This window comes from Lactuca virosa, chromosome 1 (genome assembly GCF_052849685.1).
Source record: "Lactuca virosa cultivar CGN04683 chromosome 1, Lactuca_virosa_CGN04683_v6, whole genome shotgun sequence".
Lineage (NCBI taxonomy): Eukaryota > Viridiplantae > Streptophyta > Magnoliopsida > Asterales > Asteraceae > Lactuca > Lactuca virosa.
Window position 1 is genome coordinate 7,794,409 of NC_136426.1, and position 22,694 is coordinate 7,817,102.

Here is a 22,694-nt window from a genome sequence, read left to right on the forward strand (position 1 = left end):
ACATACTATGAGCCCAATCATCCTACCGGGATGGAATACTCTCAGCCCACAACCATCGGGTTGGAATGCCCCTACACCTATACGTACAACAATAACAACTATAGGTCCAATCATCTCGTAAGATGGAATACCCCAGGCCCCTCAACCATCGGGTTGGAATGCCAACATACTATGAGTCCAATCATCCTACCGGGATGGAATACTCCTGGCCCACAACCATCGGGTTGGAATGCCCCACTTCCTATACATACAGTAACTACTACTACTATGGGTCCAATCATCCCTCAGGATGGAATACCCCAGGCCCATCAACCATCGGGTTGGAATGCCAACCTACTATGAGTCCAATCATCCTACCGGGATGGAATACTCCTGGCCCACAACCATCGGGTTGGAATGCCCCTACACTAGCAAACATGCACCCATAACAGGCAACTACATAACACTCTACAGAACCAACATACTAGGGCCCTATCATCCTACCGGGATGGAATACCCTCTGCTACTGCTCAACATACATATCCCGCAGGTAACCTCCTACCAGCGTACATAAGGCAAGACCAACTACAGGTCTATAAATAACCACTACCCAACTACCGGGGTGCTAATCCAACAAAACTTGTCATCACTTAACTACCCTATCCTCCAGGATACTAAGCTAGCAGAGCATAACATCATATCATTATCCTATCTACCAGGATACTAGCAAGCATATCATCACATAAGCATAACAAGCTCTAAACAACAATTCAAAGGGCCGGCCTTGGTGCCGTAGACCCTTGAGTACAGTGAGGATAACTCACCTTGCAACTGCCGAAATCCTGCAAATCTTTGACCGCTGACTCACCGGAACTCCCAACTATCACATGATAATCACCAAGTTAGAATCCAACATGACTTTCTAGGCCAAGTGCCCACACCACTCCTTAAATCTATTCTCCTTTTATTGAGCCAAGTCCCAAAACCAAGTCCTTATGCAAAGCCCAATATTGGCCCAATTTACTAAATTGGGCCCATCTTTCTAATCGGGCCTAGATCCAAGGTCCATAATAATTATTGGGCCCAATATACTCCATCTATACTGTTCAGTCACGACCCAAGCCCAGCTAGCCCATAAACATCCCAATACTTCATGGCCCAAATTCGAAAACCCAACAGAGGGCGTACGCTGGGCGTACTCCTCTGGTACGCGGGGCGTACGCGCGTCTGTACCAAAATCCTTCCATGTGCTTAATGGCTTAAGCACTTAAGCCCATATGCCAGATCTAGTGACAAAAAGGGCCTAGGACTCATAAAGTCTCAAACTTTATCCTTTTTGACGTCCATAAGGCTCTTAGCTCAAGGTGTTATCCCATTAAGACCTTCCTACTTCACACATGGGACAACCAAAGCCATTGGGACCTTGTTTTTCTCACTCAAGACCTCTCATATGGTCTGAAAGGACAACTTATCTTAACCAAAACACATCATGCATCACATTGGGGGGTTTTTGGGACAAGAATGGTGTCAAAACTTCACAACACTTAGATCTACACAAAATAGATGTCAAGCAAGAAGCTTTATACCTTAAAATAGTTGCAAGAGGTGATGCTATCTCAGATCTACAAGCTCCAGCCACCAAGGTTCCTTCTTTGCCAACCTCTTCTTTCTTCTTCTAAGCTTTCTTTGCCAAACTAAGCTCCACAAGGCCAAACACACTCAACAATGGCAATGGAACGGCTATCTAGGGTTTTTCTGAGGATAAGGGAACAGATAAGGAGGCTGGGGTTGATCCTTTATGTTCTTTATATAGTGGCTTGCCCTAAACTTAGGGTTTAATGACTCTGAGCGTACGCTGGGCGTACGGGTCCTTGCACCCGCAATCATTTACTCTATTACGTTGGGCGTAACCCAGCCTATGCTGGGCGTACCCACGCGTGTCCCAATTGCATGCATGGCCTACCTCGACAACTTTTTACATTAAGGGCCATAAATGTCACTTTCTTTAAAATGTCATAACTCCTTTATTCTAAATCCGTTCCCGATGAACTTTATATCCACGCAAAGGTGGCGAGAAGCCCTACGCTTCTAACAACACACCCCGGTCTGAAACCTTCTCGAATGAAACCCATTGCCCACAAAAGACCGAAACGCCCTTACTCTTGATCTCAGAAATCCATAAATAAATACTTTTAGAACGGGGCGTTACAAGTCTCCCCCACTTAAATCTGATTTCGCCCTCGAAATCGCCAATTGTCAATTCTGGCTACTCAAAATCCCGAAAGGCACATTCACGCCCCTAAAGCGTGACGACCACCAAGGGAGGCTGACCCCACTGGAACTCCAACTCGAAGAGATACATACTCATTCTCATGCAGTATCATATACCTACCTCTCTGGGATGCCCTTTACTTGGAAAGTTAGATTGGATCTGTCTCCCTGAGAGGCCGCCCAAACTAACTATCACCTGACCTCTTCCTATTGCTATAAAAAGGACTACTCAACCCTGGGAACCTGAGTTTCCGACCCGAAAACAGAACCACGGGTCATAATCTGCTGCCAATAACACTTCCTCTCTTTCAACTCATACCCAAACGTACATACAACAATACCCTCACATAAACCAACACTCACACCTGGCCCAATCAGCCTCGGGCTGGAATACCAGGTATGTATTCGACGGGTCCGCTCATCCCTAGGATGGAATACCCTCGTATCCCTACACATGTTTGGCCTAATCAACCCTCGGGTTGGAATACCAAACACATCAGGTCCAATCACTCATAGGTTCCAGTCATCCTCATGATGGAATACCCTAGATTGGAATACCTCCACATACATGACCCAAACCTACAACCATACTCGGAACCAAGGACCTTGTCCTTGCGTCACCCTCGAAGCCTTCGGTTCGACACAACTGAGTGTAACCCACTCACACCTCCTTATCACCATCTCTAGGTCCTCGACCTCCGACTGGAATATCCTCACACAGTCCTCAACACTGGTCCAGACTACCCCCGAGTCTGCTAACCTGCTATCCCACTTTCCTCTGTCCAGTTCTCCAATCTGGAACTACTGTCCTTCTCCTCTTCCAAGGAGACTGAACTCATGTCTACTCATCATCCAACATTGCCACAGTGACAGAACCTCACTATACATCACCCTTTAGCGGCGCTCACCGCTATCTCATAACATGCATACATACTCCGAGATTGATCGCATCGCTAGCAATCCATACATAGCCTGCCGCATTTCCTCAACATCTCCGACACTTGGAAATAATCCCATTGATTTCCATCGCATAGAAGCACTTCACTCCTTGCTCAAAGATTCTCAATACATATAAAGTCCTTACTATGAATGGACCGCCTCATTGCACCACTCCAAAGACCTCATCCAAACCGCAGCAGGCAATCATCCTTCAAACAACGGCGCATTCGAGAATTTCCAATTCTCCCCCACTTAGAGCACTAGCTATTATTCACAGGCGGCGAGGCTGACATGCTGCTCAATCGAACCCCACAATACACCGAACTTCAAGGAACCTAAGTTCCGGCTGACACCTCTGGCGCTGACCTGATCTCCTCGGTCACGAGCTGATAAGCACGCCCTGGAGTCTTCGGAGGCTCTGCTCGACCCTGACTCCCATCAATAAGTCTCAAAGTGGCTGGCGTTGGGGCCTGCACTGACCTGGAAGCCAGCAGAGGACACTGGGCCTTCATATGGCCCACCTGATCACAATGATAACAAAGTCGGACTCCTGCGGCTGGAGTCGACTGCCTGCAATCTCTGGCTATGTGGCCCTCCTTGCCACACTTGTGGCACCCCGAAGAAGAACGACAACTTCCCTCGTGCACCTTGCCGCACTTCCCGCAAGTGCGACTCCTCTGACCTCCCTGTCGATAATCAGCGGGCCTCATCCACTTCGGTGCAGGTTGCGACTGCACCGGGGCCTGCCTATGCTCTCTCAACTGGAGCTCAATCTCTAACTCGCGCCGCCTAGAGGCCTCCTGCAACTCCAACAAGGTACTACACCTCTGCGTGGATACGAGCTGCCTGATGTTCGTCTTGAGCATCCTCAGATATCGAGTCATCTGAGCCTGCTGCGAAGCAAACTCAGGGCAAAACATCACCCTCTCCGTAAACATCTTGGTGATCTCCGTCACCGACTCAGAATCCTGCTTCAGCTCCAAAAACTCCTGAGCCAATCTCTCCCTCTCCACCCGCGGAACATAACGAGTACTGAACATGTCTCGGAACTGATCCCAAGTAACCGCAGCTCTCTGTGCATCAGAATACGATCCCGTGGTCAACCTCCACCAATCCTTCGCCCCGAGCCTCAACAGGTTCAGAGCACACCTCACCCTCTGATCAGCAGGGCATGAACATGTGAAGAAACATCCCTCCACATCTGACACCCATCTCATAGCAATATTCGGATCCTGAACTCCATCAAAAGTAGGGGGCTTCGTATTGTCGAAATCCCGATACTGAAATCCCCGACTGGCTCCTCCCCCTGCCGCTGCCACAGCCGCTACGGCTGCTGCGGCCGCTGTCTCTGCCAGAGCTGCATAGCGCTCATCAAAATACTCAACCATGGCAGTCTTGATCGACCCAAACAGTTCCGGTAACTCGGCCCGGAACATAGCAGCAACCTCCTCATGCAGGATCTCCCGAATCCTAGCATCCAAATCATCCGTCCTCATCTGACCAATAACGTCGGGTGGTGCTGATCCATCCTGACCACCCTCTCCCGATCCCGATCCCGAACCGGATCCTGACTCGAAACGTCTCGCATCCGCCATACTGAAATAAACCACAAGAACCCCAGATACCTCACATAACCGACGAGAACTAGCCTCTAACCAACAACCTAGGGGTTGTGACTTCCTTGACACGCGTATGGGTCCTGTGCTTTCAGTAGTACGGGCCTATACTACCTTCCACACCTACCCATATTTGTCTCAAGTATCACCACAACGCCGTAAGCACAAACATACATAGCAAGCACTCAATCCTCACCCCTAGAGGAATACCGAATATCTCATATCAAGAAAACCCTAGGCTAGCAGGCATCACAAGTCAGGCAATTCTATCATGCAATTCCTGAAGATCCCTAGCCTTGTACTAGCATGCTGTTCTAACATATCATATAAAAAAATAACTTGTATGGTATTTTGGGGTCTACTTACTGGCTCCGGCTGATCGTACCCTCTACATCCTCCTTTACTTATTTTGAAAACCATTTTAAAAATCTTTCCTTGATTTGAGACTGGAGTCACACGAATGTCCCTCCAATTCACTCAAACCAAGGCTCTGATACCAACTTGTAACGACCAAAAATTTCAACCAATTTAAAACATTTTACTTCATTCAAAAACCATTAAGTTCATACATCTTGTTTTCAAAATAGTTTAAACATCAGAGTATCCCCCAAAATCATATCACATAAATCATAAAACATGAGGAGCGGTACGATCACGCCTTCGCCTTGCCACGATCTCGTGAAGCACCTGAAACAATAAACCACAACTGTAAGCCCGAAAGCTTAGTGAGTTCCCCCAAAGTACCCATACACACATAAAGATTCGCATACAGCAAAGAACAACATACTATGGGTCCAATCAACCTTCCGGTTGGAATACCCCTGGCCCTCAATCATCGGGTTGGAATGCCTACATACTATGAGCCCAATCATCCTACCGGGATGGAATACTCTCAGCCCACAACCATCGGGTTGGAATGCCCCTACACCTATACGTACAACAATATCTACTATGGGTCCAATCATCTCGTAAGATGGAATACCCCAGGCCCCTCAACCATCGGGTTGGAATGCCAACATACTATGAGTCCAATCATCCTACCGGGATGGAATACTCCTGGCACACAACCATCGGGTTGGAATGCCGCACTTCGTATACATACAGTAACTACTACTACTATGGGTCCAATCATCCCTCAAGATGGAATACCCCAGGCCCCTCAACCATCGGGTTGGAATGCCAACCTACTATGAGTCCAATCATCCTACCGGGATGGAATACTCCTGGCCCACAGCCATCGGGTTGGAATGCCCCTACACTAGCAAACATGCACCCATAACAGGCAACTACATAACACTCTACAGAACCAACATATTAGGGCCCTATCATCCTACCAGGATGGAATACCCTCTGCTACTGCTCAACATACATATCCCGCAGGTAACCTCCTACCAGCGTACATAAGGCAAGACCAACTACAGGTCTATAAATAACCACTACCAAACTATCGGGGTGCTAATCCAACAAAACTTGTCATCACTTAACTACCCTATCCTCCAGGATACTAAGCTAGCAGAGCATAACATCATATCATTATCCTATCTACCAGGATACTAGCAAGCATATCATCACATAAGCATAACAAGCTCTAATCAACAATTCAAAGGGTCGGCCTTGGTGTCGTAGACCCTTGAATACGGTGAGGATAACTCACCTTGCAACTGCCGAAATCCTGCAAATCTTTGACCGCTGACTCATCGGAACTCCCAACTATCACATGATAATCACCAAGTTAGAATCCAACATGACCTCTAGGCCAAGTGCCCACACCACTCCTTAAATCCATTCTCCTTTTATTGAGCCAAGTCCCAAAACCAAGTCCTTATGCAAAGCCCAATATTGGCCCAATTTACTAAATTGGGCCCATATTTCTAATCGGGCCTAGATCCAAGGTCCATAATAATTATTGGGCCCAATATACTCCATCTATACTGTTCAGTCACGGCCCAAGCCCAGCTATCCCGTAAAGAGCCCAATACTTCACGGCCCAAATTCGAAAACCCAACAGAGGGCGTACGCTGGGCGTACTCCTCTGGTACGCGGGGCGTACGCGCGTCTGTACCAAAATCCGTCCATGTGCTTAATGGCTTAAGCACTTAAGCCCATATGCCAGATCTAGTGACAAAAAGGGCATAGGACTCATAAAGTCTCAAACTTTATCCTGTTTGACGTCCATAAAGCTCTTAACTCAAGGTCTTACCCCATTAAGACCTTCCTACTTCACACATGGGACAACCAAAGCCATTAGGACCTCATTTTTCTCACTCAAGACCTCTCCTATGGTCTGAAAGGACAGCTTATCTTAACCAAAACACATCATGCATCATATTGGGGGGGTTTTAGGACAAGAATGGTGTCAAAACTTCACAACACTTAGATCTACATAAAATAGATGTCAAGCAAGAAGCTTTATACCTTAAAATAGTTGCAAGAGGTGATGCTATCTTAGATCTACAAGCTCCAGCCACCAAGGTTCCTTCTTTTCCAACCTCTTCTTTCTTCTTCTAAGCTTTCTTTGCCTAACTAAGCTCCACAAGGCCAAACACACTCAACAATGGCAATGGAATGGCTATCTAGGGTTTTTCTGAGGATAAGGGAACAGATAAGGAGGCTGGGGTTGATCCTTTATGTTCTTTATATAGTGGCTGGCCCTAAAATTAGGGTTTAATGACTCTGAGCGTACGCTGGGCATACCTCTAGTACGCTAGGCGTACGCGTCCTTGCACCCGCGATCATTTACTCTATTACGCTGGGCGTAACCCAGCCTACGCTGGGCGTACCCACGCGTGTCCCAATTGCATGCATGGCCTACCTCGACAACTTTTTCCATTAAGGGCCATAAATGTCACTTTCTTTAAAATGTCATAACTCCTTTATTCTAAATCCGTTCCCGACGAACTTTATATCCACGCAAAGGTGGCGAGAAGCCCTACGCTTCTAGCAACACACCTCGGTCCGAAACCTTCTCGAATGAAACCCATTGCCCACAAAAGACCGAAACGCCCTTACTCTTGATCTCGGAAATCCATAAATAAATACTTTTAAAACGGGGCGTTACATGGTCCCCAATACAAAATATGATAAAAGTTTGTCAAAACCTTTCTTTAAGAAATATATAATTTCATTTCATATCAAAACCTCGGGATGTCATGTTCCGATACAGATCAAAAGCATAAACAAGACATTATAAGCCTTTCAACAGTTATTTACAACTACTGGCCTATAATCCAAAAATCTCTCATCGTCCTCCGACTATGCTCGGGGTCCACTACCTGTAACATAAAAAGCTGAGTGGGTCAGGCTTGGGAGCCTGGTGAGCATATAGGGTTTTCAACCCACGGTAATAATAAACTTATTAAGTTCACCATTCAACAATAACCCTGATTACCCGTTCCCGTTATCCTCACTTTACGTCCCTAAACACTTTTCACAAGGGACCTAGCCTAAAGAATATCATCGGGATGGACACTACTGCTAAGGGGTTTCCTCGGCCATACATGTCCTAAAGGCAACCATGAGGGGGATGGAGTACAGCAAATGAACACCCAAGTTCATTAACACCTACAGGTTGCGAGCCTGCCAGCGTTCCACTGGACTGTCTAGAAAAGTCTGTGGTCGTCATCCAAACTCCGCTAGATGACTGGATCACAATCACATCGAGGCCTCTCATCATTTTATCTCATCACACATCAACTATCTACCCATGTTTTACCCAACATATTTGTAGATAAAAATACATATACAATTTAAAACTTGTATAAAACATCTATTCAACAGTCACCTCAATTAACAATTAATATAATTACACGTAGCACGTGTTTTATAGAAAATACTTCATATCTAGGTGTAAGATGAAGGTGACTATACACTCACCTGATTTACTGAAAATCAAACAGCAATTCGTTTCCTAAAACGTTCGTTTCTAATAAAACCGGGAGTTTTATTCAGAAACCGGGCTCTGCAAAGGTCGGGCTTCGTAACCAAAAAGATAAATTTTCCGGGCTTCTCGGGCACTTCGTGGTGTATTCCGGGGGTTATAATCGATATTGGGGCTTTGTGGGATGTTAGAATGAAGGAAATATGAAGAAAGGGGTTAAAAGTGGCAAATTTCCAAATGTATCCGAGAAGGCTCGCAAGCCTTCTATTTATAGGGGTCCGAAGTCGGCTAAGGAAGAGAGGAGTCAGCAGCGAGGACACGCGGCAGCAGTTGGGCGAGGGTGCGCAGGTGGCTCGCACGTGGGCTGCGCATGCAAGGGGCTCGGTGTCGCCTCCTGATTGGACCGAGGTCTAGTCTGAGACTTCGGACGTGGCACTCCCTGCGAGACTCGAATGCATCATCAGAAGGGTACGAGGCAGCTCCTGATTGGCCGAGCCTTCGGTCCGAGGAGAATGTGACACGCGTCGACAGGTGGCCTCAGATGACTCACAAGATCGGACACGCATCGGGTGCGAGGCGAGGACACGTGGCCGAAGTCCACATATGCGAGATTTCCCGGTTTTGACAATATTTCTCGATTTTCGCGCCAAAACTTCTAAAATCCATAACATTCGCATACGAGCTCCGTTTTTGACGTTCTTTATATGCACGCGTAGGTAAAGTTACGCTCTACAACTTTCGTTTAGACTTCGTCGGCTTATTTTGACTTCAGTTTTTATATTATTATTTTTAACAGACCGGGACAGGAAATCCGTTAAAAATTCATAACTTCTTCATCCGACGTCCGTTTTCGTCTGTCTTTTTACCGTTGTGCTACTATTGACGAGACCTTCAATTCTCATTTAGGTCGTGTCGGCTAAAAATCACTTGATCTAAAATTCGAGTTTTTAGCTGTCTACTGCTAAGCTGAAACTTCGAAAAATCATAACTTCCTCATACGAAGTCAGATTTGGGCGTTCTTTTATACCTACTATCGGTTTAACGAACACTACGAATTTCGTTTAGATCACTAAGGCCAAAAAGTAGTTTATCAAAAACTCACTTTTTACGACATTCGGCCCCATGTTGGTTTTGTCGCGAAACTTCGACAGGTCATAACTTCTTCATTATAACTCGGATTTTGGTATTCTTTATATATCTGTAATCCTTGTCACGCCCACTACAAGTTTCTTAATAGATATCGGCTTTATCTAATATTTATTTTTGACGCTCATTTTTATTCTTAATTAATTAAACCCTAATAAATAAGCATAAAACACATAATTCACATAATATTCACATAATTCCTTTTCATTTCTTCAAAATGAGTTACAAAGGTTAACCTAGACTATAATGTCAATATTAATGCCTAGCCAAGAAACACGGGCATTACAGTCGTACTCTAAAAACCCATTTACATGTGTGACAGGGAGAATACTGTCAATAATACTGTCGATAAATAAGAGTTATGGACTTAGCACATGTTGTATAAACCCTGGCAGCTATGGACTTAGTGCCTGTTGTAAAAACCCTGGCAGCTATGAATTTAGTGCATGTTGTATAAACCCTGGCGATGATGTGACCTTGTGCCTATTCCTTAGGATGAATCCTTAGGAGTGAGTGATAGTTGAATCTTAGGGTAAATCCTTAGGAAATAAATAAGATAATGGGGTTGGGGTAATTTGGTTGATTGATTGATGTTTAAGTATAATAAATTTATTTATTGTGGGTTGAAAACCCTATATGCTCACCAGGCTTCCAAGTCTGACCCACTCAGCTTTTTATATTACAGGTAGTGGACCCCGAGCATAGTCGGATGATGATGATGAGTGATTTTTGGATTATAGGCCAGTAGTTGTAAATAACTGTTGTAAGGCTTATAATGTCTTGTTTATGCTTTTGATCTGTATCGGAACATGACACCCCGAGGTTTTGATATGAAATGAAACTATGCATTTCTTAAAGAAAGGTTTTGATAAACTTTTATCATGTTTTGTTTTGGGGACCAATTCCGCAGCATCTTTTAAAAGATTTCTCTGATTTTATTTTAAAAAGCATAAATTAAATCGGTCTTTTCTGGCCGAGAAATTAGGGGATGTCACATATTGGACCGTTTAAAGTTCTTCAGAAGATTAGGAACCAAGCTTACAAGCTCGAATTACCCGAAGAACTGAATGGAATTCATAACACTTTCCATGTGTGTTATTTTAGGAAGTTCACGGGAGAAGTTCCAGATATAATTCCAATTTCTGAGTTAAGAATTGATGAGAACAAAAGGTTAATTGAAGAACCAGAGGCAATCGTTGACCGAAAGACTAAGAAGTTACGACGCAAGATGGTCGAATTAGTGCTTGTCCGTTGGAAACATACGAATGGTCCAAATCTCACCTGGGAAACAGAGAGTGACATGATGAGTCGTTATCCGCATTTGTTTGTTGATGTGTGATTCCGAGGACGGAATCATCCTAAGGGGAGAGAATTGTAACGCTCGTGTTTCTAGGCTAGGCATTAATGATGATGTAACAGTCTAGGTTAACCTTTGTAACTCGTTTTGAAATAATAAGAATGTATTATTTGAGTATTATGTGTTTATTGCTTAAATTGTGTGATTTAAATGAATTAAGGATAAAAATAAGTGATAAAATAAAATATTAGATAAGCCCGATATCTATACATGAAGTTGTAGTGGTCGTGGCAAGGTTTCCGAATATATAAAGAATGCCGAAATCCGAGTTATAACGAAGAAGTTATGACTTGTCGAAGTTTCGCGACAGAACCAGTACGCCACTGCGTGACGTAAATAGTGAATTTATGATAGAACGATATTTAGCCTTAGTGATCTAAATGAAAGTCGTAGAATACGTTCAACCGAGAGTGTGCATAAAAAGAACGTCTAAATCTGACTTCGTAGAGGAATTTATGATTTTTCGAAGTTTCGACTTAGCGGTGTGCAACCCAAAGTTCGTATATGAGATCGAGTGGTTTCTATCCGAAACAATCTAAACGAGAATCGAATATCTCGTCGATAGTAGTCCAACGGTAAAAAGACAGACGAAAACGGATGTCAGATGAAGGAGTAGTGAATTCACCGAAGAATACTGCTTTAAGAGCCGTAGTGCTGTCCGATAATCTTCCTATCAAGTAAGTGTGTAGTTGCTTTCTTCTAACACATAGATATGAATTATTCTCTATAAAATACGTGCTATGTGTTTGTATATTATCTGTTATCTGGAATGAGTATTGAATGGATATATTATACAAGTTTTAAAGTTGTATAAGTATGTATATATGTATATGTTATCTACAAAACTGTTGGGTATAACATGGGTAGATAGTTGATATGTGATGAAATAAAATGATGAGAGGCCTCGATGTTGTTGTTGATCTAGTCATCTAGCGGAGTATGGATGACGACCACAGACTCTTTCTAGACTGTCCGGTGGAACGTTGGCAGGTTCATAACATGTAGGTGTTGTGAACGATGTGTTCACCGGTGTACTTTATCCCCCTCATGGTTGCCTTCAGGACATCTATTGTTGAGGAAACCCCTTTGCAGTAATGTTCATCCCGATGAAAATCCTTAGACTAGGTCCCTTGTGATAGTTGTTGTTTTAGGGACGTAAAGTGAGGATAACGGGAATGGGTAATCGGGTTATTGTTGGTTGGTGAAATTAAATATAATTATTTATTGTGTGTTGAAAACCCTATATGCTCACCGGGCTCCCAAGCCTGACCCACTCAGTTTTATTTGCATTACAGGTAGTGGCGCGAGAGCATAAGTTGGACAACTTGTGAAGATATTTTGTTTATAGGCCAGTAGTTGTATATAACTGTTGTAAGGCTTATAATGTTCCGTTTATGCTTTTGGTCTGTATCGGAACATGACATCTCGAGTTTGGTTATATATGAAAATACATTTCTTTAAGAAATGCGTTGATAAATTATATTTTATCATATTTTGTTTTGGGAACAAATTCCGCAACTATTTTAATTCAAAGGATTACTCTGAAATTATTTTAAAAAAATAAATTAAATCGGTCTTTTCTGGCCGTGATTTTGGGGATGTCACAATCGGGCAACAAGTTGCGTCGCTAAGCCCTTTTGTATGGTAAAGCCAATTCTTTTGAAGACTGCATCCATAGATCAAGGGGATATAACATTGCTATGCATGATCCTTTGTACTCTACTAAGAAGCTCCACCGCATCCGGCGCAAGGAAACCAAACGTATCAAATCCAAATGGTATGAACGCGTGTTGATTTTCCATGCATGGTTTCTCATGTTTGGCGACCTTGCATGTAGCATCTTTTAATATGTATTTAACTTTTTATCTGAATTTGATGAACAAAAAACAAACTTTATATTTTATAATTAATTAATATAATTTAATATATAACAAAATATTATAAGTATTAAAGATTATATTTGAATTATAATTACTAGGTAAAAATAAACTGAAAATTTATAAATATATAAACAGAGGGACTAGAACCGAAAACAGAAAGTTCATCCCCATTTTGGAAGAAATGAATAGTATAACACCATATTTGGTGTAATACTATTCATATCCCCCAAAATGGAGGAATAAGTAGGAGAGGGTTGGAGAAGAATGAGGGAAAAATGGAAAATGGGAGTGGGTTGGAGATGCTCTAAGCATTGGTTAGGTAAATGTGCAACAATATTTGGGTTTGAACATTTAAAATTGAGTTCCAAACAATAAAGATAGGCGTAAATGACACTGATGGTGGCTTACCAAAGATGAGACGGTTGAGGAGCACATGTTGATTTTTTCTAGATTATGGCGAAGATTGTAGTTCACCATAAACGAATAGGATGACTGAGAAGGGTGTCACAAACAAGTTCAAGGGTAGGGGTGTAGTTGGTGGGTGGGTAGTTTGTGGTATGTGGGGCCTATTTATTTATCTAATAATAATAAGAGTAAAACATATAAATACAGGCTATGTGATTTGGTACAAATACAGTCTATGTGATTTGGTTAGATTCGCAACTTTAGTCAAATCTTTGCAAAGTTGATGGTTACACATTTATGGTTTCAAAAACTTTCATTGTTCATCCTTTCGGCTAAGTGATAACTTCTTTTATAAAACATACCTTAAGTCTATGTAAAATGTCATTATACGTTGTATTTTTGTTATTTGTCTGTTTTCTAAACTGTACGGACCAAATATATAACTAAAACGAAATAAAATAGAACCTATATTAGAAATATACATCGTTCAACCCCATCCTTAGTTCTCCCTCTTCGGAAAAACACAAGAATTGTCCCGTTTTTCAGTCCCAAGGTGTAACACCCGGTTTTCAAGTATGAGTTTTATGCTTTGATCTTGTGAAATTTTTGTGGTCACGATTTGGTAAGCAGGATCACCACGATGTAACAAAGCCTTTTGGAGTCACAATCATTTTAAATGACCATGATGTGGTCATGTATTGGTCACGACATGGTGACGTCACAAGGTAAAAACCCTAGATTTCGGGCCTTAGGCCCTATTTAAAGGAAGTAATGACTTGGGTTTCATCCACCATCAACATCCATCACCTCCAAGTGCTATGAAGCAAATCTTAATCCTCTCTCCTCCATTTTTAAGCCTTTTTTTGGTGTTCTTGTGGTTTTGAAGAAAGAAGAAGGTGTTCTAGTGCAGGGATTCATCTAGCAAGCTCATCTTCATCCCTTGGTGTATCTTCTGGTGTAACGACCCAAAAATATATGGTAAAATTTTCATTTTTATTATAGTCCAAACACTAATATAAATTTTAATGAAACATTGAAAAGCATTTCAAATAAAACAATTATCAAAGTTCATTCCCAGGAATCACATATTGCGGAAAACACGGGTGTATGCGCTGCGGTCATCCCGGGCTCTCTCATTTGAAAATTGGAGTACCTGAAACATAAACTGAAACCGTAACCACAAAGCTTAGTGAGTTCCCCAAATACCACATACCATACATATCAAACTAGCCATACATGTCATACATAATCATGAACCATACATGTCATCCATATACCATAATCAATAAGAGTGTGATGTGCCAACCATAGTCTTGCCATTATGCCACGAGCCGCCTCGTGGTCTTTCTTGCCAGGCTGGGGGCCATACCCTGGGTCTTACAGACAAGTGCCAAGAGCCACCTCCCGGTCTTCCATGCAAGCATCACCAAGACAACTAGCATATAACCTATACTACTTAACTAATTACTTGCTAGAGTTCAGATTCTGGTCTTGCATACAGTGTGCCAGGAGCCGCCTCCTGGTCTTTCATACATAAAGCCAAGGACTAACCCCCGTGTCTTCCAATAATACATAAACCAAATGGGTCGGCATTGGTGCCTTTTACCCCTACAACATTAAGGAGACTCGCCTCGAATGAAGAAGCTCCTTGAAATAAATTCGTAGTTGCTGCCCTGACGATGCCTCCGATCTATCAGATCAAAATAACAACAGATAAACAATTGGATTCCATTTCGAGGCCTACTAACCATACTTGGGGTAAAATGACCATTTTACCCCTGACCCCAAACAAGAACCAAAACTGAGGCCCAACTCCCAGAACCAAAAAGGCCCAAAACCAAAAGATCCACAAAGGCTTATTAATGGCCCAATTTTCCAAATTGGGCCCAATTCCATATGGGTCTTATCCTAAGCCCATATTTTCCTTCAATACAATTCATATTATCTCAAACACCACTTGGGACAAACTTGGTCAAAGGCATAAGTCAAAAGTAAAAGTCAACGCTCCGAGTTGACTCAACTCTTCGAGTTCTCCCAATAATCAACTGAATCGCGAAAAGTCGATCCAACTCGCCGAGTTCACCCATGAACTCACTGAGTTTCCTCTTTATACAGCAGAATCGGGAAAAAAATCATTCTAACCAGCAAAACCTCTTAATCTATTAATCCACCATTCCCAAAACTAAAGGCTCCACCACTCAGATCTCAACTGAAATAACGCATGGAAGGGTAAAGTTTCCAACTTTACCCTTAAGAACCATTCTAATGGGTCAAAAACCCAAACCCTAAGCATAAGAGGTCAAGGGCTTAATCATCAATCACCAAATCATCAAGACCAAGCTCATGGATGCAGGTCTAGACCTTAAAGGCTGAAAGGTCATGCAAAGTTTCCAACTTTACTCTCATGCAAGGCTAGAAGAAGCTCAAAGGAGGCCAAAAGAAGGGCTTAATGGATGCATGGAGCCCTTAGGACCATAAAGTTGGCACCTTTATGTCATAAGAGCTCACAAGAACCATGGATCTGAAAGAATAACTCCTTTGGGACGACCAACACCCCCATCAACCACTCAAACTTGGCTAATCCATGGAAACTAGCCCTAACAAGGAGATATAAGCATATAATAAGCATGGTTGAGACTTTATACCCGAACAATGCTGGAAATGGAGCAAAGAATTGAGATCTGAAAGATCCTTCTTGAATCCCCACCTTGCACTAAGATCCTCTTCCTTCAATAAGCTTCAAACACCCCCAAAATGCACTCAAAATGGGCTCACAACACTCAAGGAGGCTCTAGGGTTTCTGGATTAGGGTAAGGGGCAATGGAGGCTGGAAATGAGGCCAACACCTAGGACTAAAGGTGTTTAAGTAGGGTGCAAACCCCCGAAATTAGGGTTTCACAGATAACGTCCAACTCGTAGAGTTGGCCTTCACCAGCTCGTTCATGATCTCATCGGATTCTCCAAACTCGTAGTCCGTCTCCATGTATTCCTCGGGCCCGAAACTGGGGGCTGCCTCCTGACCCATCACGGGGTCTTCCTCGATCATTCTGTGGGCCACTAGGGCCTGATAGAAAAGGACGCCCTGATGTGCCTCGTCCATGGCGACTGGGCGAGAAACTGGGAGTGAGAAGTGTGTAAAGGGGGTATGTGCAAATAAGTTTTTCCAAAATACTCCTATAGTATTTTAATTATTTAAGTTTGAGTTCCTTAGAAGTTTTGGATACGAGGTAAGCTTCTTGATCCATTTCCCACCATGATTACTCCCAAACACATGTTGGTCATATTTTAAATAAATATAGTCGATCAGGCTATATTTATCCCCAATATGACTACATAACTGTATGCGTTTAATCACAGTGTTCAATTTCCTCTAGAGAGTTTTAGTGTTAAGGTTTTAATGTACACTTAGGTATTCATTTTATTCAGAGTGTTTTAGTCCCATTGTATTTATAGTTGCATATCAAGTATGATTAAATATGTCAGTTCACTATAAACAATGCTCTGATATCAATCTGTCACACCCCCGAACCAGACGGCGGAAACGTCCGGGGGCTTGTGCGTGACTTCATCTTGTAATATCATCACAATGCATATAATTGAAACAAGACAACACCATCATCATACATATCAAAGTACAACCAACATTGCTTACATCAAGTATAGTATCATAAATTACATGCCAAAATATTCAATGTATGATGATAATAAAATACGACAAATTCCTCATGTTCTTGCTGACCTTTCCGCTTAACGATTCCCTGAGAATACAAGTTGTTTTGAAAATTTCAACATATATAATGTTGGTGAGTTCATAAGCATGTTTGAATGAAAAGTTTTGTATCTTTCGTAAAATGCCAGAAAATCCGATATTTTCTGAAAAATGGTTTAAAAGTGATGTGTCAAAATCAAGTACTAATGCATGTGTGTTTTTTGTTTTTGGAATGTATATAAAAATATAATCCGGAAAAGATCCTGTAATTTTCTGTTGTAAGTAGAAGGTATTGTTTAACTGTATATTTCCCCAGAAAATCCTATATTTTCTGTTTACAAAAGTTTCGTGGTCTCAAAACCCTAAGACCGAATATCAGTGTATGTATGTTTTTGTATCAACAAGATTCTATATGTATTCCGTAAACTTATGATGGAGAGAATCTCTATGTGAGCCGTTTTAACCATACTTGATTATGACGAATTCGCATGTCGTGGGGTTTTTAGGCGCCGACTTGTTTAAGGTAAGGTTTGTCACCCTAGACTGGCCTAGTCTAACTGTAGCGAACAGCTCAGGTGTGGGGTGTCACCCCGTATAGATCTATACACAAACTCTCGCTCTCCCTCCAGGAGACTCTGGTTATAACTACAGGCTATGAGTGTACACTCGAGAGGTGTCAACCGACATGTCTCACTAGCATCCTTAACTTTGTTTACGCGAATATTGTATTATGTTATATATATAATGTTTCCGTGTACGTTTTATAATTGAAAAGTCCAACGAGTATGTATGTGAATGTACGAGGCCCAACAGGCATGTAGAAGGACCACTAAGGCCCAATAAGCATGTAATGTATAGTCCAGTCCCAATTAGCATTTAAATGGACCACTAAGGCCCAATAAACATGTAATGTATAATCCAGGTCAAATAAGCATGTAAATGGACCACTAAGGCCCAATAAACATGTAATGTATAATCCAGGCCCAATAACATGGATTGTAAGTATTAGGCCCAATAAACATGAAATCAATTAATTTAGTTCGTTTGTTATTGCATTGTTTGTTTTAGCTTGATTGTTTTCTAAATTGGCATAAAAAGCCCACCTTGTGTGATGATGACAGGTTTTGGCCTATTAAGCCGAAAATTTACAAGTTAGGCATATTTTTGATGAAATCGACACTTTAGGTCCTTCAAAACCAAAATTTTACCTTTATGGGCTCATTTCAAATAAAATGACATTTTTAGCCTACTTTGGTTAAAAATAACATTTTTGGCCCATTATCATAAAAATTGACATCTTCGGCCCATTTATATATTTATTGATGTTTTCGGCCCATCCTTATAAAAGTTTACATTTTTGGCTCAAATTTGTCTAAAATGACAATTTAATCCACAAAAGTCATAATTTTTCCAATTTTGGCCCATAAAACCGTGAAAGCCCAAATTAAGCCCATTTTGTGAAAAATTTACTCTTTTGGCCCTTTTTTAAACCCTAATGTCATAAAAACCCATTTTTATACAAAAATGACTCCTTGGTCATTGAAAAACCATAAGTGTCATAAAACCTTCATCCTTTTTGTTTATTTGTCAAAAATGGTCCCTTTACAAGATTTTGTTTTGTTTTTCAACATCATTAACATGTTTAACACTTTCATCCTTATGGTAAGTTGTATAAAGTGTTTTAGTTTACAAATATTGTCAAGGCTTGATAGAGTTTTCGAGATCTATGAAGTTTCTTCACATAATCACAACATACAACTTAGAAAACACACATAAACATGCACAAATACATAGATCTATCACATAAGCAACTTGTATCCTCCCCGAAAACATAGTAAAACCGAAAAATAAGGGGTATGAACTCAATTTGGGGTTTGGATTCGGTTTGATGAAGAGTTTGAAGAAGATTTTTGGCCCTAGGAGCTTCCTTGAGGAGGTTTTAAAAATCTGTGAAGTTCAAGAGTATAGATCATGAAATGATGTGGGCTAGGAAGAGATTTTTGATGTAATCTTGGAGTTAGACCATAGGTTTAAGCAAAGACTTACCAAGAGTGATGAACTTGATGAAAAACCTCTTGAAAGCACACACCAAAGTCACAAAAATGGCAAGGGAAATAAGGGAACTTTTCCTTGAGCTTGAGAGGAATTATGAGAGAGTTTGAAAGTGAAAATGATGATGATGGTGGTTGCTCTCGGCCAAGAGAAATAAGAGAAGAGAGAGAAGGATTTTTTTGGTCATTACATGGTGGATTAGAGAGTTTTAGCTTAGATACATGTGAGATCAATTTCATGGATACACTATATGATAAATGTATTATCAAAGCATTTCCGAAGAAATGAATTTTATTTATATTAAATCATTGGGATGTCATCGTCAATATAGAAACATAAGCATAACGAAATATTACAAGCCTTATAGTAATTAAACTAGTTGCCTAATACTCCTTGAATCTCTCAGTAGAATGTATCTTTCATAAAGCCACCTGTGATACTAAACTGAGTGGGTCAGTTTGGGAAACATGGTAAGTACATAGGGATTTCAATCCTATAATTTGATAATAATGTATATCTCAAACCTTCAGATCCAACTTTTATCATTAACACAGATATATCATATCTCTAAAACAATTTATCCCATCTTGTCGATTCCCACGTATAGATCCTATACAACGAACCTAGTCCATAATAACTTGAACCGGGATTTCTAGGGTTTTCAACCCATAGTTGACTATATGAAATGTATTGTATTAGGTTATGGGCTTCTTGAGTGAGGTTCGATTCAAATGGATGATTTTGATTAAGCATAGAGTATGATTTTCACTTAGAGTACATGCCTTACAATAGATAATGTTTACATGAGAATAGAATTTCCTAGCTAAAAATGCTAGTTGTGACATTAATGGATTAAGGGCTTCATCCATCAAGCTGATTCTAGACAAAAACCACAGTGTGGTGGTATGCTTGTCATGATGTGGTGGCAGAGCTCTTTGCGACTATTTTATCGTGGGATAGCCATGACGTAGCCAATAGTTCGCCACGACGTGGTGACCTGTTAAGTTAATTTTGACCTTAGACATTGACTTTTGACCACTTTGACATTTAGTCAAACTTGGAGAGGTTTTGAATGGTAGCGTGAGGTTTGGTTTGTGATTGGTTTAGGAGGTCCATGTAGCTGATTCTGTGAGGATTTCGAGTAGTGGGCTTCATCTCTTTGATAAGGTGAGTTTTTTCAATATACTATGTAGGACATTAGGTGTCATATGTGCTTGTTGTCTTTGTGACTCTTGATGTTATGTTTGCAGGAAATTTAATGGGGAAGGCCATGGAAACTGCAAGGGTGTTGTAAGACTACATCCAGGTTGTGGCATTCACTTGGGATGAAATAGGTTGTGCATGGGTGATTGTTAGACTATGATGTAGCCCACAACATATCATTTGGGATGAAATAGACTTGTTGGCTGAAATAAGTTGTATTGCATGTTTATGGTTATCTATGGTTTGTGGTATTTTGGGGAACTCACTAAGTTTTGTGTTTACTGTTTAAGTTTTAAATGTTTCAGGTACTTCGATAGCAAGGGAAAGGAGACAGTTTAATTACATTGCATCTACCAATGATTTCCGCACTACGATATTTTAGGATTTACTCTGATATTTTATGAAAACAATATACTAATGTTTTCGATTGCTTCACTTGTGATGTTTATGGCATGGTTTTAATGCTTAGTTTTTTTTAAAATTTCTTAGGTGTTATTGGGATGTTACAAGTTGATATTAGAGCTCTGGTTTGACGGATTCAGGCTAGCACAAGGTGTGGTATACGAAGTATACTATTTGGAAAGCCCACTTTAAACACCTCACTAAATCACAGCCTAAACATCATCCCCGTAAGTAAATCAATTAGTATAACGACTTGGAATCACTGATAAATCTTGTTTATAGGTTCATTATAAAGATAATGAACTTAAACATAGGTTATACTTAAAGTAGGGTAAGCATAACTCACTTACAAGGGAGTTTAGCGAGGAACCAGGCTCTGCGCGGGCAGAACTTCTGAGCCGAAATCTCTTTTTATCAGGGCCTTCTGGTACTCCGGGACTCTGTACTAACACCTAGGAGGTGCTAGGGGAAAAGACTTGAGGGTTTGGGGGTATTTGGGAGAGAAATGGGTGAAGAGATGTGAGAAAAAGAGTGAAAAACGCCTTCTATTTATTTGTTGCCAGCACCGAGTACGATGAGCGTACTCAAGAATTATGCTGAGCGTAATGGGTTTTTAAGGGTTACGTTGACCATACTCAAAATTAAGTTGGGCGTAATGTGCAACGTGTCGCGATCTCCTGCAAAGCCATGGGGAAGAAGCAGTGGCTCACAGGGGCGGACCTAGGGGTGGTCCACGGTGGCACCGGCAACCCCTAACTTTTCCGGCTGCAGTGGAAAAATTTTCGAAAATTTTCGAAAATTTTATTTTTTATACTACCGTGCAACCCCCAACTTTCCCGTGCAATCCCTACTGTAAAATCCTGCGTCCGCCCCTGGTGGCTCAGATCGTGCCACGTGTCACTCGCTGGTTACTCCAAAAACTAATTATCTTCTAAAATCCATAACTTTCGCATACGAGTTCCGTTTTTTACGTTCTTTATAGTCACACGTAGGTAGCGATGTGATCTACAACTTTTGTTTCGACGCCGTCGGCTAATTTTGACTTTATTTTTAAATTTATATTTTAACAGCCTTATGCGGTTAAAGTCCGTTAAAAATGCATAACTTTGTCATCCGACGTCCTTTTCGTTGTCTTTATATCGTTGAGCTCCTATTAACGAGATCTTCAATTCTCCTCTAGGTTGTGTCGGCTAAAATCGATCGATCTAAAAATTCAATTTCCTGGTTGTATACTGCTATGCAAAATCTTAGAAAAAGCATAACTTCCTCAAACGAAGTCTGATTTGGACGTTTTCTATACGCACGCTCTCGGTTTAACGTATACTATGAATTTCGTTTATATTGCTAAGGCTAAAAAGTATTTTATCAAAAATTCACTTTTTACGATACGCGGTCCCATACCGGTTTAATCGCAAAACTTCGACAGGTCATAACTTTTTCGTTATAAGACGGATTTCAGCATTCTTTATATGTATGGAATCCTTGTGACATATACTATAACTTGGTTAAGATTATTTACTCTAAATAATCTTCTATCAAAAAGTCATTTTTTACGCTTATTATCTCTAAATTGATTAGCCCGAATTTGTGGGCGTTACACACAACAAATGGTAACTTAACAAACGTTTAGATTGCTAAGGCTTAAAAGTATTTTGTCAAAAATTCACTTTTTACGATACGCGGTGTCGTGTCGGTTTAATCGCAAAACTTCGACAGGTTATAATTTCTTCGTTATATGTCGGATTTCAACGTTCTTTATATATACAGAATCCTTGTGACATATACTATAACTTAGGTAAGATTATCTACTCTAAATAATCTTCTATCAAAAAGTCATTTTAACGCTTATTATCTCTAA